General features: G+C 44.1%; 1 protein-coding gene across 8 annotated transcripts in view; it reads left to right on the top strand.

Annotated features, from left to right (window-relative positions):
- Positions 1 to 14,514, top strand: part of NEDD4L (NEDD4 like E3 ubiquitin protein ligase) — a 321,176-nt gene that overhangs the window by 223,218 nt on the left and 83,444 nt on the right. The window lies entirely within an intron of this gene.

The following is a 14,514-nucleotide window of genomic DNA, read 5'->3' as shown; positions in this document are numbered from 1 at the left end:
ATGGTGTCATTTCCAGGGAAACCCTGGAAGTGATGTCACACCTCTCTAGGAACTGCTGGAAACTCTGTGGTAAAACCATACTGTTTCTGGCAATTCACTTCTGGGTTTTGCCCGATAGTGTCATCACATTGTCTCCTTATAGAGATTTTTTTAGATTATGGGAGCCATGGGCTTGGTAGCCCTTAGGAATGCCAGCCTTCAGGTGGGACCTGTGGATCCCCTTGAATTACAGCTCATCTCCAGACTACAGAGATCAGTTCCCCTGGTGAACATGGATGCTTTGGAGGGTGGGCTCTATGGCATTGCACCCCACTGAGGTCCCTGACCTCCCTAGGCTCCATCCCCAAATATCCAGGAGTTTCCCAACCTGTATCTGGCAACCCTATCCTCCATCCCCTGGTGATGTCCAGGGGGGACCTGGCAACCCTAGTAGCCTGATCCATCTACGCTCATCTGGTGTTGCCTGAAAGCTATTGTTTAGCTCAGGAGAACAAAGCTGATGGAATGGGATGCTGGAATGATGTGAATGAATGTGAAGTTCCACGGGCCACTGCGATACACCCAATGTGCACCAAGGATGCTTCAGTCTAGAAGATGGAGAATGAGTCTCAGAAGTTTACATTTGTTTGGGCAGTTTGAGGGAGACAGAAGCCTTCCGTTATTGTTAACATTTTCTGGTCTTACTGATTTTTTTAAAACTTTGTGCTCAAGATCCTAGTCAGAATTTGATCCGACTGTTGATAGTGGGTTGGGTCCAAAGAATCCTCCTTCAGCCCCCAGTTTACTCCTGAGAGTCATGGGGGCCTACAGGAAGAGAATGTGATGGAGTTGTGACACAAAGGGAAATGGGCAGGTCTTAGTTGCATGATCTCTTGCACATGATGTTTGTTCGGGAATTCCTCCTAATTCTCTATCTTGCTGTAGGTTCCCATCTCTCCCTCCCCCCCCACATCACACTCCAAGGATTTTATGGCTCTCACAAGGAAGTGGGGGGTGGATAACTCATAAGAGACTGCCAGGGAAGGGAAAGTGATCAATTCTGTGAATTCTTTCTGTAAACAATTTATTTGATCCGAGCCAGAATATCTAGAATCGTAGTATGACTAGACTACACAGTCTGGAACATTGACTTGATGATTTGGTATTATGGTTTCAAGTGGGTTTTAAGCAGGATGAGCAGAGACAGAAAAGCTGCAGTGTCCGCCATTCCCCCACCCCACCCCATTGATGATTAGCTGTGAACCATAGCTTGGCACCTTGAGCTCCAGAGTCTACTTTACATTGGTGGGGTGCTGTTTATTTTTCTTAAATCTTGCAACATCCTCAGCACGGGGCCAGCATGGTGTAGTGGTTGAGAGTGGCGGACTCTAATGTGGAGAACTGGGTTTGATTCCCCGCTCCTCCACAAGAGCTGCGAACTCTAATTTTGTGAACCAGGTTTGATTTCCCACTCCTCCACATGAAGCCTGCTGGGTAACCTTGGGCTAGTCACAGTTCTCTCTGAACTCTCTCAGCCCCACCTACCTCACAAGGAGGGGAAGGGAAGGCAATTATAAGCTACTTTGAGACTCCTTCAAGGCAGAGAAAAAACGGGGTATAACCAACTCTTCTCCTTCTCCAGCACTGTATTTCTTGCAATGCTGACAAGCAGGTTTCAGATTACCGTCATTTTCCATGACGAATTGGGCATCTCTTCTTAAAGTTCCCTTCAGGTGCTCCACCTTTGGCTTCAAGTTATCATTACTGATCTACTCTATTCTATCTAACCCTTAAATTACATTCCTCATTTGTCCACATTCCATTTTAATACCTAGAGAAAACCTGGATATCATTCATTCTTTTTTCTTCTCTCTCTTTTTTTAAAGGTCATAGGCCTTATGAGAAATTACTCATAGCTGCTTGTGAGGGGCTGATAAGACCCCAATAAATCCAAATTAGACAATTCGAGGGAAATATACTGAAAACTCCTTTGAAGTTCTTTTACAAGTAACAGGTGAATTTTATTGAATCCAGTTCCTGTGGTATTTGATCCCAAGGGCCTAGAGAAAGTTACGATATATCTTTACTTAAACGTATCCACGTGTTTAACTTGGCATTGGGTCATTGTGTTAGGTGAGCAAAGGAGACGGATAGTGGGTTGCCTTGGGGAAATCAGTAAACCTCAAGGCTGAGCAGAAATTTGAACTTCCTCTCCCACCTCAAAGCCCAACATTTTATTCTACACCAAGTTCCCTCTGAAGTAACAATAGAGGAACCCAAGTAGGAAACCATATTTAAAAGTACTGGCATTCAATGTTTTTTAACGTTTGCTGTTCTGTCAGCAACAGTGTTTTTCTGAACTACTAAAATGTTGATTGTTGATCTCAAATATTCCCAGAGTTGGGCCCACTTAGATGCAGTGAACGTAAGAACATAAGAAAGGCCATGCTGGATCAGACCAAGGCCCATCAAGACCAGCAGTCTGGTCACACAGTGGCCAACCAGGTGCCTCTAGAAAGCCCCCAAACAAGACGACTGCAGCAGCACCATCCTGCCTGCGTTCCACAGCACACAATATAATAGGCATGCTCCTCTGATCCTGGAGAGAATAGGTATGCATCATGACTAGTGTCCATTTTTACTAGTAGCCATGAATACCCCTCTCCTCCATGAACATGTCCACTCCCCTCTTAAAGCCCTCCAAGTTGGCAGCCATCACCACATCCTGGGGCAGGGAGTTCCACCATTTAACCATGCGCTGTGTGAAGAAATACTTCCATTTATCTATTTTGAATCTCTCACCTTCCAGCTTCAGCAGATGACCCCACGTTCTAGTATTATGAAAAGAGGGAGAAAAGCTTATCCCTGTCCACTCTCTCCATACCATACGTCATTTTATAGACCTGTATCATATTTCCCCTTAACTGCCTTCTTTCCAAGCTAAACAGCCGTAGTCATTTTAACCGCTCCTCATAGGGCAGTTGCTCTTGCCCCCTGAGATGGAAGAGAAGAGGAACAAGACTAAGGGAATCCTGTGTTGACATAAAATAAACCGACTGGGATTTTCATTCTTTAATTGATATTAATATCCGCTGTAGTTCAGTGCTGAATTTTACAAACCTGCTAGGCCCACCAGTCTAGCAATGAGGTCCTGGCTTGCTTGATGCATGATAATCTGGCCAGCAGGTATATTTGTTAAATGTCCCTGATGAAGCTTTCATGTATTAGTTTCCTTAGTCAACGGCATTGACAACCATAGCACTGTTAGGGGTGTGTGGAATTCCTTGCCATCTAAAATGAAATCACTTGGGAACTTGTTAAGAGCACTGTTTGTTATGGATGACTTATAAAAAATAATAAGTCCCCTACAGTTTTCTGCTCCTTGTGGGAAAATGGTTTGAGCTCCCGCTTGGTTCTCATAAAATAGCTCTATCCATTCCTTTCACTATCCCATTTAGAAGATGAAGAAGAAGAGTTGGTTTTTATATGCCGACTTTCTCTTAAGGCAGAATCAAACCGGCTTACAATCACCTTCCCTTCCCCTCCCCCAACAGACACCTTGTAAGGTAGGTGAGGCTGCGAGAGCTCTAAGAGAACTGTGACTAGCCCAAGTTCATCCAGCTGGCTCCACGCGGAGGAGTGGGGAAACCTGCCTGGTTCACCAGATTAGCATCCCCCACTCATGTGGAGGAGTGGGGAATCGAACCCGGTTCTCCAGATCAGAGTCCACCGCTCCAAACCACCGCTCTTAACCACTACACCACGCTGGCTCTCAAGTTGTATGTAGGAGAGCAACTTGGTCCCAGCTGAAAAGGCTTCTTCCCTGACTCCTTTTCTTTGTAAGTTAGAAAATATCCATCTTGACTGCTTTGCTACAGGCTTCTAGAAGTGTGTATGTGTGTGCAAATTTTATCACACCAGTGGCACTGGGAAAGGAAGCCATTTGTGCAGTCAAAACACCTCCCCAGCTTCTGTCCTCCCCCCAAAAGGAGATAAATAAGCATTGTCTCCCCACCCCCCTCAATGCCATTCCTGTGATCAAGTTCTCAGCTTCCCTGTGCCGGCATTTCCTTTTAAAAAGAAAATGCCAAGATGCTGATTGTGGCCTCCCCTGCTGTCTCCTGGAATTTACTCTGCTCATCTTTGGAGCAGCAGAGAGCAACACATTCTGGAGAGTGAACATAGGCTATTTTGAAGGGGGAAGAAGGAAATCCCGGGATGCTTCACACTTTGAAGGAAAAGATCTTCACGTTACAAAAAAGATAACAAGCTGAAAACCGCTCACATGCGATACAAAAAATCTCAGACCTTGGGTAAATGTGATAACCATGTCTAGTTTGTTGAGTATATACACTTTTTATAGCAGTTTTAAAATTCTCGCCAAAATCCATAAACTCTAATATCTTGATCATAAACTGCCAATTTACATTATCAAATGCTTTTTCCGCATCCAGAAATATCATAGCTATCGGGGTTGTATCTTGTTCCGCGTATTCTAAAAGATCTATTACCACCCTTACATTTGACTGATCAGTCTTCCTGGTAAAAATCCTGCTTGGTCTGCATGTATTAATTGATTTAATACCCTTTTCAGTCTAGTAGCTAAAATTGCAACAAATAATTTATAATCAGTATTTAATAATGAAATCGGTCTATAATTTTTAACTTCCGATATATCAGAATTTACCTTTGGTATTAGTACTATGTTTGCTTGTTTCCATGTTTGAGGGATAATACCCTTTGTCAAACCTAAATTCATCACCTCCATTAAATAGGGAATTAACTGGTCTTTAAATACTTTTTAATAAAATGCGGTAAATCTGTCTGGCCCGGGTGATTTATTTAATTTACTTTTACTTATTGCTTCTTCTAATTCTTCTTTAGTTACTGGAGAATCCAGTAATTCTTTGTTTTCCTGTGTAATCAAATTTAGTGAGATATGCATCCATATCTATTGATAACCATGTCTAGAAGAGAAAGTTCTGTGGCATCTTCTGCTTCCTGTGTATAGGAACTTTCCTCTTCCCTTTTTACAAAGAACCAAATAGTCATATGACTGCACTAACCATGGTTATCTTCAAATCAGAATTGAGGCACTTGTACTCTGGTTTAAGCTCTTACCTGGATGGCCCAGGCTGGCCTAATCTCGTCAGATCTGGGAAGCTAAGCAGGGTCGGCCCTGATTAGTACTTGGATGGGAGACCCCCAAGGAAGTCCAGGGTTGCTATGCCGAGGCAGGCAATGGCAGACCACCTCTGTTCATCTCTTGCCTTAGAAACCCTCTGGGGTTGCTAGGGTTGCCAGCTCCAGGTTGGGAAATACCTGGAGATTTTTGAAATGGAGCCATAGGAGGGTGGGGTTTGGGGAGGGGAGGGACTTCAATCCCATAGAGTCCAATTGCCAAAGCGGCCATTTTCTCCAGGTGATCTGATCTCTATCGGCTGGAGATCAGTTGTAATAGCCAGAGATCTCCAGCTAGTACCTGGAGGTTAGTACTAGGCTCAAACCAATTAATTTAAATAATACACAAGCAAACTATGCAAACATATATTGTGAACAATGTGTAACATCTACAGACAAGTGAAAACAGCAGTGATAGTATGTATAAGCAAATCCAAGATGGAAAGTCTTTTTCAAGGTAAGTAAGAGTCTTATCTCTAGGTTGTTTTCTTCAAAAAGCAACACAAGGAAAGCTGAAAAATTGAAGAAGTCCACAGTAACGCGGTCTGGATGCACACTAGCGTTTTCACTGCAAAATTGCAGCTTCATCAGCTGGAATCTTCATAAATATTAATTGATTTGTCTTTGTAGATGCAATAATAGCAATCTAATACAGAGAGAATAATTCAGTCTTGTTGCACCAAAAAGGCTGCTCGAATTGCATAGTTTGCTTGTGTATTATTTAAATAAATTGGTTTGAGCCTAGTACTATATTTCCACTACTTTCCCAGTAGTACTTGTGCATATTTTTCTCAGTACCTGGAGGTTGGCAACCCTAGGGGTTGCCATAAGTCGGCTGTGACTTGACTGCCCTTTCCACCACCATTTCTGGCTTAAAAGTAATCAATATTAGCAATATTAGGGTAAATAGAACACTGCAACAGAAATTATGGGTTGGGTGGGAGTTTCCTAGGCCACCCAGATTTCTGAGTCATGGTCATGAAGTTGGGATCTTTACGTCCACACTGGGCCTTGTTTTAATGTCTTTAAAAGGCCAAACGTCAAGCTCTGTCCTGCTTAAATTTATTTTCAATAGGTTTATCTCAATGTTGATCTTATTATTACATGGAAACAAACGCGCTGTGAAACGTAGTTTATGGAGAATTGTTAAAATGGGTAGAAAATCTGAAGTCGTCCACAAGATTCGCACACTGTATGAGTTACAGTTCTTCTTTAATGCGCGTGAGTCGTATGTGTTTGAGCTTAGCTGATTCCTTCACCAGGCAAAGGAGGAAGCATTAAAAAAATTCGCAACCGAACACATTCAAGGCTTGCTTTTCAGGGTCTCTGCACAAAGCATTTGCAAGGCACAGGGGTGTGTATTTTTTTTGCTGTTTTTGCTCTGTGGAGCATTTTCCCTTCACAATGTGAAATGTACTTTCTTAAAAGAAATAAAGATAGGCCGTGTTCCTGACAAATAAGGGATTCCATGTAGAGCGGGCCTTTTAAAGAAAACTAGCTAAGAATTTAGCCCTGTGGGAGCTTTCCGGGTAGGAGGGCTTTGTGGACACATCCGTGAAGAAAGAGAGGGGAAAGCCAGCCCAGTGCTGCTAAGAACGTCACAAGAGCTAAATTAGGCTAAAGATGCATTTTCACATGACTTGGTTCCTGTTGTGAGAGTGGGGAAGGAGGAACCTTCACAAATCTGATTAAACAGCCATGCTGTTAACTTGTCGGAAAGTGTCACAAATCCTTCTTCCCTCCACACCCAAAAATATCAGTCCGCCAATAGGAAATGGCTACTTGAAAGGTGGGCCGTAACTACTAGCTTTGTCCTCTGCAACCGCTAGGGGTGCCAGTTCCCTCTTCGCCAGCGGCGGGAGGTTTTGGGGGCAGAGCCTGAGGAGGGCGGGATTTGGGGAGGGGAGGGATTTCAATGCCATAGAGTCCAATTGCCGAAGTGGCCATTTTCTCCAGAGGAACTGATCTCTATTGGCTGGTGATCAGTTGTAACAGCAGGGGATCTCCAGCTAGTACCTAGAGGTTTGGAAACTGGCACGGGAAGAAATCAGTACAATAATACAAAATGTGTATATTGTGTTTCAAAACATTTCAGCAAGTACAATGGACTACAACAAGTGACAATAAACGATATATACAAAATATACAAAACGTGTTTGATGCAGTCTATGAATAGTACAGTCTATAAATAGTAGAATCTTCTTAGTATATAGAAAAGTATTTTAAAAAGTCCATCAGGTACATGTATAAATGATCACAAAATCTTCATTATCAGTATTATTGTACTGATTTCTTCCCGTGCCAGTCTCCAAACCTGACGGTATTAGCACGGAGGTGCTCTTTTCTTGTTTTGCTAAGTACCTAGAGGTTGGCAACCCTAGCAACCGCCCATATGGTTGACCAGGGCTGGATTAAGACATAATCAGGTGCTAAGATGTGTCAATTTTAGGTAATTTAGTAATGTTTAGGGGCGGGTGGTGGTGGTACTTAAATTGTAGTTTACTTAGCTTGTGCATGAATTCAGCTCTGTGGCTGATTGTAACTATTCCCTGGCTCTGGATTCAGGCTATTTCAGCTCAGAATATAAGCTGAATTGGGGCAAGTAGTAGGTCACGATTGTACGATGTGTTATCTAGTTTTCAAGACAAAAATTGTGTATTCTATGCAGTCTTGCATCCCTAAACTGTAGGTTTAGGTTTATCGAGATTGTGTTGCACAAGCAAAAAAAATTGTGTTCTTGGCATCAAGATGGCATGTTAGTGTAGCAAGAAATTTAATTTTCTTTACTTGTATCAGCATCTTTGCTTCCCTGTACCAGAGCCCGAGGTGGTAAAATGCTCGTCTATTCCCTTAATTTCAGCTGCCAAATACTTACCCAAACAAATTTATATGTTTATTTAAAGAAGAAGAAGAAGAGTTGCTTTTTATATGCCGACTTTCTCTACCACTTAAGGCAGAATCAAACCGGCTTACAATCGCCTTCCCTTCCCCTCCCCACAACAGACACACTGTGAGGTGGGTGAAGCTGAGAGAGAATGACTTGCCCAAGGTCACCCAGCTGGCTTCGTGTGTAGGAGTGGGGAAACAAATCCAGTTCACCAGATTAGCCTCCTCCACTCATGTGGAGGAGTGGGGACTCAAACCCAGTTCTCCAGATCAGACTCCAGTGCTCCAATCCACCGCTCTTAACCACTACACCACGCTGGCTCTCTTTATATGCCACCTTTTGACCCAGATAGGATCCCCACATCTTACACTGCCACTTAAATTTCCTGTGAATGGGAGTTCCAGAAATATGGCAGATTTCTGTTGAACATTTTTCTTCTTTTGTTCTTGATGTCTGAATTTGGTGGACCATTGGTACTATTACGATTTTTCTTAAAAGAGCACACTCATTTGATTGAGGAGGGGAAATAGCAATAAAAGATTTACAGTTCCATCCTATGCAGAGTTACACACCTGTAGCCCCGTTGATTTCAGAGGGCTTAGACTGGGGTAGCTTTGCATAGGATTTTACTTTTAGTCGTCTGTACATAAGTCGGCTGCGACTTGACGGCACTTTACACACCCACATTGAAAAGGAGGGAGTCTGGAAGAAAAAAGTCTATTGATTTTTCTCCCATTTGTGCATTCTTTGCATTATAATTTTGCCTTTTCTCCGCAGAGCTTGGGCTGGCATGCACGGATGGGGTTATCCCATTTTCCCCCCATTACAGCAACCTCAGAGAATTAGACTGAGAGAGAGGGACTTCTAGTCCAAGGTCACTCAGTTCAGCATGGTGTGGTGGTTAAGAGCAGTGGTTTGGAGCACTGGAGTCTGATCTGGAGAACCGGGTTTGATTCCCCACTCCTCCACATGATCGGTGGAGGCTAATCTGGTGAACTGGATTTGTTTCCCCACTCCTACACATGAAGCCAGCTGGGTGACCTTGGGCAAGTTACAGCTCTCTTAGAGCTCTCTCAGCCCCACCTACCTCACAGGGTGTCTGATGTGGGGAGGGGAAGGGAAGGTGATTGTAAGCCGGTTTGATTCTTCCTTAAGTGGTAGAGAAAGTCGGCATATAAAAACCGACTTTTCTTCTTCTTCATTTATGCATGGGTACTTGGACTCATGTTATCCCCCTGTCTGCCTCAGTTATTCCTTGGAGTTCTGCATGAGTTTTCCATCCATTAGCAATTACCTCGCTGCCAGCCCTCGCAATGTCCAGGTCTTCCCATTCCTCTGTTAACCCGACTCTTCCCTCTCCCCTGAGCTCAGCCTGGCTGAAATCCCCGTGCAGAAGGCAAAACACTGGACACAGAAGCTTGCTTTCTCTCACAACCAATCACAAAGCAGCATGTAAAGAGGCGGAGATTCAAATGCTTCCTGCTTCCTCAGGGCTCTTTCTGAGCAAAAGAAAGCTCGGGTTTTTGCTTTTTTGTTCTTAAAATGCTTTTTTATGCGGCAGTTGAGTTTTTTGGGAGGGGATTTTCTCTCACAGTAAGCACTGCGGAGTAAGCCAATTACAAAGCAGATTTAAAGGGGCGGGACGATTCGAGCTTGGAGACTGGTGGTGCAGAGATTCCCAACTGGAAAGTGTGGGTCCAGCCAGCAACGAGCCTCAGGCTAACTCCCATGCATAAATGACCTCAATTAACTTCATGGTCCACACAGGGATTCTTGATGAAGAAGAGGGCATCTCGACAGTGATACGCTGTCGGCTTCTGGTGCTGCCTGGCCCCCAGGGGTTGCACGCATTTGCGTACCCTTAAGCCTCTAACTGCCATATGTCTCGCATGTTCCCATGAACCGAACGTTGCACAGGATTAGCAAAGAGCGGAGTAGAGGGAGGCGGCTCGCCGCTTGCCAAGCAGCTGTTCCCACAAGGGAAGGCTTGCTCTTGAGTTTCGTCAGTTGCTTTTTTTCAGGATGCTTGTGTTTACCTTTGGGTAAGTGCCCCTAAGAGGCTGGAAGTCTGTGATGGGCCACCGAGGAAGGAAATATCACATTCCTGGAGCTGGTTTCATGTGTGTTACCTGCTTGTCCAACAGCAAGAGTTTCTGTGAGAAGAAGAAGGAGGAGGAGGAGGAGAAGAAGAAGAAGTAGTGGTAGTGGTAGTGGTGGTTTTTATATGCTGACTTTCTCTACCACTTAACGGAGAATCAAACCGGCTTACAATCACCTTCCCTTACCCTCCCCACAACAGACACCCTGTGAGGTAGGTGGGGCTGAGAGAGCTCTAAGAGAGCTGTGACTAGCCCAAGGTCACCCCGCTGGCTTCATGTGTAGGAGAGCGGACACTAATCCAGTTCACCAGATTAGCGTCTGCTGCTCATGTGGAGGAGTGGGGGATCAAACCCGGTTCTCCAGATCCAAGTCCACCGCTCCAAACCACCACTCTTAACCACTACACCACGCGGGCTGTCAACCACCATCCCTCCCACAGCCAATATGTGTGCTTACATGGGTTTCCAGATATTCCACCGAAGGGTACAGGGTAAGAAACGGGTCACTCCTCAAGTAAATAACCATTTCGCTTGGGCTAATGCTAGCTGCCTTCTCCCTTATGCCAGTCCCAGAACACTATGTGCGAAAGCCGTAGTTTGGAATTTCTCCCCACAGACAGGGCTGTCTAGTTCGACAATGTGCCCTGGTATTATTTATGCTCTTGCGAGGCGGGATCATTATTTGTACTCTTACGAGGCCAAGTGTTTTGGGACAGACGAGACCACCGCGTTGTGTCAGATCAGGCTGGTCGCCGAGTTCCCCCTTCTAGTAATGAGTGGGAACGAAGAACAATTCCAGACTGTTTCCAGCCATTTCGGCTGGCGTTGTTGGTGTCCTGAACGCTGTAACTTCGCCTTTGTCTGAGAGTTTAATATGTCTTTGGTGCAGCTGTTCTAGTCTGTTGCTTAAGGAGCACAGGTTTTAAAGAAATGTCTGAGCAGTTTCATTCTTGGGTTAAATAACGGCATGAAAAATTTACAGCATAGCTGGAATCCTTCCAGTTTCTTCAATCAGCGCATGCCATTTTATTACTGTAATTAATCATTTCAATTCCATGTACAAAGTGCATTACAATTCTTATCTCAATTATCCTTGCAACCGCCTTATGAAAGACGTTGTTAACTTGGGGGGGGGGGAAATCTGAATTGTTTTACAGAGAACATTTGAACCATACACCCCTCCTCTCTCTTTAACCTATTCCTCCCCCCCCCTTTTTAGTGGCTCTTGAAATTCTGCCAAACACTATTTCCAAGCGTTAAACTAATTTGTTGTTTAGTTTTTTACATTTTGAGAAATAGTCCTAAAGTTGAATCTCGCCAGCGTATCAGTTTTCCATTATTGTATATGTGAGGAGTAACCACTAATTGTGTTTATTGCAATAAGTAAACTTAATTAGTGGTACCTGCATTCGGTTGCAGTTTGTTTAAGAGCAAAGCAGCCGTGTAAGAATTTGCTTGCTTGCTTAGCAAGTTCTGTGTTAAGTCACATTATTTATGATTATTAATTTAGTGTTATTATGCTTTCTCATAATACTCAGAGCACTTTACATCCTTCATCTACACGCAATGCTATTGGGTGAACCAGTCTTGGGACAGAGAGAAGTGTTTCCATAAGGCCACCCAGTGAGTCCGTGGATGAGGTGACATTTGAGCGGAGGACTTCCCGACTCATCCCCTTAACTGTTGTATCACACCAGCTTTAAGTCAACCCAGTGTGCGGCTGCTGTAAAAAAGGAAAATCCCATGCTGGCCATAATTAGACGAGGAATAGAGAATAAAACTGCTGATATCATACTTCCCTTGTACAAATCTGTGGTGAGACCACACTTGGAATACTGCGTACAGTTCTGGTCACCACATCTCAAAAAGGATATTACAGAGCTTGAGAAGGTGCAGAAAAGAGCAACCAAAATGATTAGGGGACTAGAGCAACTGTCCTATGGGGAGCGGTTAAGACGCTTAGGGCTGTTTAGCTTGGAAAGAAGGCAGCTAAGGGGAGACATGATAGAGGTCTATAAAATTATGCATAGTTTGGAGAGAGTGGACAGGAAGAAGTTTTTCTCCCTCTCCCATAATACTAGAACACAGGGTTATCTGCTAAAGCTGGAGGGTGAGAGATTCAAAACAGATAAAAGGAAGTCTTTTTTCACACAACACATAGTTAAATTGTGGAACTCCCTGCCCCAGGATGTGGTGATGGCTGCCAGCTTGGAGGGTTTTAAGAGGGGAGTGGACATGTTCATGGAGGAAAGGGGTATTCATGGCTATTAGCTGGAATGGATATTAGTCATGCTGCATACCTATTCTCTCTAGTATCAGAGGAGCATGCCTATTATTTTGGGTGCGGTGGAACATGGGCAGGATGGTGCTGCTGCAGTCGTCTTGTTTGTGGCTTCCTAGAGGCGCCTGGTTGGCCACTGTGTGAACAGACTGCTGGACTTGATGGGCCTTGGTCTGATCCAGCAGGGCCTTTCTTATGTTCTTATGTTCTTAAGTAATCATGCCTGCCAGTAACAGCAAGCATTCAGATCAGAATAGGAAACACTAGTCAAAGATGTTAAATGTTGTTTTCTTTTTGGATATATAGAAACAAAGAATCATAGAATCATTGAATCATAGAGTTGGAAGGTACCACCAGGGTCATCTAGTCCAACCCCCTGCACAATGCAGGAAATTCACAACTACCTCCTCCCCCACACCCCCAATGACCCCTACTCCATGCCTAGAAGATGGCCAAGATGCCCTCCCATTCATCATCATCTGGCTACGGTCATAGAATCAGCATTGCTGTCAGATGGCCATCTAGCCTCTGCTTAAAAACCTCCAGTGAAGGAGAGCTCACCATCTCCCAAGGAAGCCTGTTCCACTGATGAACCACTGTAACTGTTAGAAAATTCTTCCTAATGTAGACAGAAACTCTTTTAATTTCAACCCGTTGGTTCTGATCCGACGTTCTGGGGCAACAGAAAATAACTCAGCGCCACCCAAGTACTTGAAGATGGTTATATCTCTTCTCAGTTGTCTCCTCTTCAGGCTAAACATACCCAGCTTTTTCAACTTTTCTCATAGCATCATCTAGGTGTGGAGCACCTATAAACTTATACACACACTGTGTTGGATCCTGCTACCTATTCCATCAATTAAAGTGGGAGAAGGGGCCCTTTATGGCCTCTGGGAGGATTTTGGCTGGTATTATGGCACCTGTGTGGACAAAAGCCATGAGGGGGAACTACAGTGAAGAGGGGAATCAGGCAAGATCTAGTGGAAATGTTGGTAGGATCTATCCCGTTATTTCCTAATAGACTTTCCTGGAACCCCTCCAGGAAAGCGGATTATGCAATATACTTCAACATCCCTCATATTAAAATGTTTTTTCCTGTGGTTTAACCTAAATCTAATTTGCTGAAATTTAAACTCACTGAACTGAACCCTACCATGGCACACACCAAAGTTTAAAGCCTAGTATTTTTTCTTTAAAAATAATAATGATGGCATGGTATCCAACCATTCAGGCTCTGTGTAGGGTTGTCAACCTCCAGGTACTAGCTGGAGATCTCCTGCTATTACAGCTGATCTCCAGACGATAAGAGATCAGTTCCCCTGGAGAAAATGGCCGCTTTGGCAATTGGACTCTATGGCATCGAAGTCCCTCCCCCTTCCCAAACCCTGCCCTTCCCTGGCTACACCCCAAAAACCTCCTGCCGGTGGCAAAGAGGGACCTGGCAACCCAAGCTCTCTGACAGAACAGCATATCCATTTGTTGAAAACGGGGCTGTGATTTCTGCCGATTTCTCCCTCCCGTTTTCACCCTCAGTCTGCAGTAGTGTTGGGGGGGCAGGGTGAAAGCAGGAAAGTCTTGTTCTGTAAAGTTTGCAGGTGGTTGGATACATGGTAATAAATGGCACTTCTGGCAGAAGAGCTGCTCAAGTTGGAGGGAGGTTTATCTATTTACTTTACTTACAGTCCACCTTTCTCATTCAGACTCAAGGCACATTACACAGGGTAGGTCAGGCATTCAACAGAATAAGAAATCTGATAAGCAAAGTTATAAAACTAGGATTTCAGAAGTCTGAAACAAAAGCTAGAGATTCCATAGATTGGACCTGGGTCCTTCTGCATGCCAAGCAGATGCTCCACCACTGAGCCACAGCCCTTTCCCAATGGTTCACAGGATTTCATTTAATCTGGTTTTTGAAACTGTACCAGAAGAAATAACTTGCTCTATGTCTTGTGTGTACGAAAAAGATAGTGGAGATAACAATTGCTTTCATGTAGTACAAGCAGACAAGGAGGACTTCCACTTGCCCAAGGATTGTTGTGCTTGTGGAAATTTTCCATATCCAATTCCTTGTCTTCCCAGGTCCACAT

This window comes from Euleptes europaea, chromosome 4 (genome assembly GCF_029931775.1).
Source record: "Euleptes europaea isolate rEulEur1 chromosome 4, rEulEur1.hap1, whole genome shotgun sequence".
NCBI classification, from domain to species: domain Eukaryota; kingdom Metazoa; phylum Chordata; class Lepidosauria; order Squamata; family Sphaerodactylidae; genus Euleptes; species Euleptes europaea.
This window is presented reverse-complemented; position numbering and strand designations above follow the sequence as displayed.